The 4061-nt window shown below is 49.2% G+C and overlaps 1 pseudogene; it reads right to left on the bottom strand.

Annotated features, from left to right (window-relative positions):
• Window positions 1–3587: 3587 nt before the first annotated feature.
• On the bottom strand, window positions 3588–3710 carry LOC136657735 (5S ribosomal RNA; annotated as a pseudogene).
• Window positions 3711–4061: the final 351 nt, after the last annotated feature.

The raw sequence follows: 4061 nt of genomic DNA, 5'->3' as shown, positions 1-4061 counted from the left end.
GATGGTGCATCACTGTGCCCACCTCCCAGGACATTGCCCCACTCACTGCATGAGAAAAGATAATAATAATAATAATAATATACAGTATTTATATACCGCCTTTCTTGGTCTTTATTCAAGACTTTATTCAAGGCGGTTTACACAGGCAGGCTTATTAAATCCACGCAGGGATTTTTACAAATTGAAAGAAGGTTCTCTCTTTCAAGAACCACCACATTCAAGATGATACACTCCGATCTGGTTTAACATTCTGGCCTCCATCCTCCCACGCTCCGAGCAGATGGAACAGCTCAGCTGCAGCTTGCCAGCTGCTTCAAGGTCGCACGGTGCCAGTGGCCTCGAACTGGCGACCTTGTGGATGTTAATCTTCAGGCAAATGGAGGCTCTACCCTCTAGACCAGACCTCCTGCCCAGATTGCTCATGGGGTTTGCTCATGGGGTAACACACTGGTCTCCTGCACTGGGTGAGGCAAACCCTAGTGATGCCACTGAATAGAACCTCATGTGTGCATGCCTTATGTGGAGGTTGTTGGCAACCTTCAGTCTCGAAAGACTCTGGTATCGCGCTCTGAAAGGTGGTTCTGGAACAGCGTCTAGTGTGGCTGAAAAGGCCGATTCGGGAGTGACAATCCCTTCCACACTGGGAGCAAGTGCAGTCTGTCCCTGGTCTGTCTCCCTGGCTATGGGCCTTCCTTCTTTGCCTCTTTGCCTCAGTCTGTTGGCCAAGTGTCTCTTCAAACTGGGAAAGGCCGTGCTGCACAGCCTGCCTCCAAGCGGGCCGCTCAGAGGCCAGGTTTCCCACCTGTTGAGGTCCACTCCTAAGGCCTTTAGATCCCTCTTGCAGATGTCCTTGTATCGCAGCTGTGGTCTACCTGTAGGGCGCTTTCCCTGCACGAGTTCTCCATAGAGGAGATCCTTTGGGATCCGGCCATCATCCATTCTCACCACATGACCGAGCCAACGCAGGCGTCTCTGTTTCAGCAGTGCATACATGCATATGTGGAGGACACACTGCATATTAATTAACCCTTATGCAGGCATCCAAAATCTGAAATGTTCCAGAATCTGGACAATGTGGGATCCATGACTTTTAAGCAACTTTCCCTGCACCCGGAGGGCATAGCAGAGAAAGCTGGCAGGACTTTTTTGTTTGCATGTTTTAGTCGGCAACCCAGCAAGGAAGCTGGCAGAGTTTTTTTCGGGTGCCTGGCCCTAGAATGCTGCATTATGGGGCGCAGGTCTGTGCTAAGCCAGCTAAGTTGGCAGGACTTCCTCTGAATTTTGTGCAGGCTCAGTGTGACACGTCAGGAATTTCTCATTTGCTTGGCCATAGAGCGATGCTTTCTGAGACCCTACCTGGCACGAACCAGCAGAGGACGCCAGCTACGCTGTGACCCCTGGGGGTGCAGACAACGGTGCAAAAGGCAGCACATTTTGAACTGAAGAAGCCGCACTTGTTTTCTGAAGTGTATTGATTTTAACTACAGTTCACATCCATAGATGGCCCCATAAAGTTCAGCCTTCTAGGAAAACTCTGAGCTCTTGCAGAATAAAAGATCTGGATATCATCCAAGTAGGTAAGGAATTCAGAAAAGGGGAGACAGAGAATGCATAAGAAAGGCTTTGGTGGGGAGCAGGAGTTTCCTCATCCTACTTTCCAGTGTTTCTGGAATTTGGTCAGCATCTTCAGATTCCCCAGACCACTTTTTTCCATGGCCCCAGAAAGAACGAAATTCATCGCCATAGTCCTTTCATGCACAGAATCAGAGCCCTGCCTTCCTGCCACCAACACTAGGGGGGCACAAGGGCTGTGGGTCGCACCGGGTGACACACGTGGTGGGAGGTGATACCACTACTGACCAAAATTTGTAAAATCTTGGTCTTTTCAAATACCATCGTGTTATACGCCATTCAATGCACATTTGCATGCAGAACGCAATGGAACAGACTGCGCTGAAATATCTCTGTTCTATCAAAGGTTATAGCCAAAAATCCGGTAGAGGGTGGGGCTATGACGCTTCACCACACCCACCACCGAGTTCATTGCCCTGCCCACTGCTTTGGAAATCCATCATGGGGGTGACACACTGACCTCCCAAAAAGGTGAAGCAAACCCTGGTGACATCACTGCTCTGGAGCAAAATTTAAAGTCCCATTTGCTGCAGAGAACAATGTGACTATTAAGGCCATAGAAGAAAGTGGCATGCCTTAGACTTTGAATGGAAACACGCCTTTCCCTAGTTGCAAACATGGTCCCTTGTGGCTAGTTCATGGGTTGTGAAGGCCTATTGACCCTGCCTCCTGACCCTGAGCTGCCTTGCTCCCAACAACAAAACCTATGACTGCAATTCTAGGTAAGTCTATGCAAAAATAAAGCACCATGGTGTTCAGTGGGGCTTACATCCAGCAAACTGTGTATAGGATTGCTGCCTGCATTTGAGAAGGTGGAGTTCCCTGAACAGAGGCATGATGTGGGTGAAGCCTGAGGGGCACTGTCCTGGGTGCTAAGTCAGGGGGTCGCATGACTGCCCCCAGGTTCCACCCTAGTTATGGAGGAGGTGCTGCTGGCTTCATGCACCCTGTTCTTTCTCCTGGGGTGGCTCTCGTTCTCAGCAAATAGTGCCCCACCCTCCGGGGAGAACCCGAAAGTGACATCATGAAGTCAAGCCTCCTACTGACGTTTGTTGCGTTACGTTGCTGGTCTCACTGCTGGGCAGCAGATGTCTGGAGGTTCCACAAATACCACCGGAAACCACCTCAAGTCCCACTGGTGGTACCTCCACCACTGGTTGAGAAACACTGCCTTAGGGCATCATGACACAATCACAGGGTTGCCGCAAGAAGTCTCTAGTGGCCCCTTCCACCGGTTCCCCTGGGTGCCATGCTAGGGTGAAGAGGAACAGTTGTCAACTCCAAGACGGCAATGCTCAAAGCTCATGAGATATGGGTGCCGCCATCTTGAATCTTAAGAAATCTCATGAGATTTGGGCATTGCCATTTTGGATCTCATGACATTTTCCCAGCTGAGCTGGGAAGAAGAGGCTGCGGGAGCGTTGTGACCCTGGTAAATCTGGGAACCTCCACACTAGCTGCTACTTTGCAAACCATTATTTTGTGCTGCAGCAATTAAAGCAGGTTTATAGGAACAGAAAATGAATACGTTGTGTTCTCACATCCATACAAAACAAAGTGAGAATAGGATTTCGGTTTTCATGCCCCTTTGTGTCCGCTTATAGCATAAGGAAGTGCTCACATTGATAACTACACCGGTTAAACTTATTTAAAAGTTCTCATGCTCTGCTTCAATCCAATAATTTTATATTCCAGTTTATTAGCTTAATCATCAGTTGACCTGCTTTTTCCCCCCAAGGTTAGGAACATCTCAGTTTTACAGGCCCAGTTGAACTAAGACAGGGCCAGCTTAGGACGGAAAAGAAAAGCCTTTAGAAGCCATTTGAAATAAAATCCATAAATGATAATCTGGCCTGCAACTGGGATACCTCAAGATATAATGGTTTAAGAATTAACATCAATATCCCAATAACCATGATGGTTGGCAACCTTCAGTCTCGAAACACTATGGTTTAAGCCTACAGCACCTGGTATTCCCAGGCGGTCTCCCATCCAAATACTAACCAGGCCTGACCCTGCTTAGCTTCCGAGATCAGACAAGATCGGGAGATAGTGTTCAGTATAGGGAGATGGTTGGCAACCTCCAGTCTCGAAAGACTAAGCCTACAGCACCTGGTATTCCCAGGCGGTCTCCCATCCAAGTACTAACCAGGCCTGATGCTGCTTAGCTTCCGAGATCATGGTCTAAGCCTACAGCACCCGGTATTCCCAGGCGGTCTCCCATCCAAGTACTAACAGGGCCTGACCCTGCTTAGCTTCCAAGATCATGGTCTAAGCCTACAGCATCCGGTATTCCCAGGCGGTCTCCCATCCAAGTACTAACCAGGCCTGACCCTGCTTAGCTTCCGAGATCAGGCATGTGCAGTAGATCACCTTCTTCTACCCCTGCAGCATTCCTGGGGCATGTACTGCTCCCGCCCCGGACCTAA

The sequence above is a fragment of the Tiliqua scincoides genome, chromosome 7 (genome assembly GCF_035046505.1).
Source record: "Tiliqua scincoides isolate rTilSci1 chromosome 7, rTilSci1.hap2, whole genome shotgun sequence".
NCBI lineage: Eukaryota > Metazoa > Chordata > Lepidosauria > Squamata > Scincidae > Tiliqua > Tiliqua scincoides.
The sequence above is the reverse complement of the archived record's forward strand: the minus strand, read 5'-3'. Positions and strand labels throughout refer to the sequence as shown.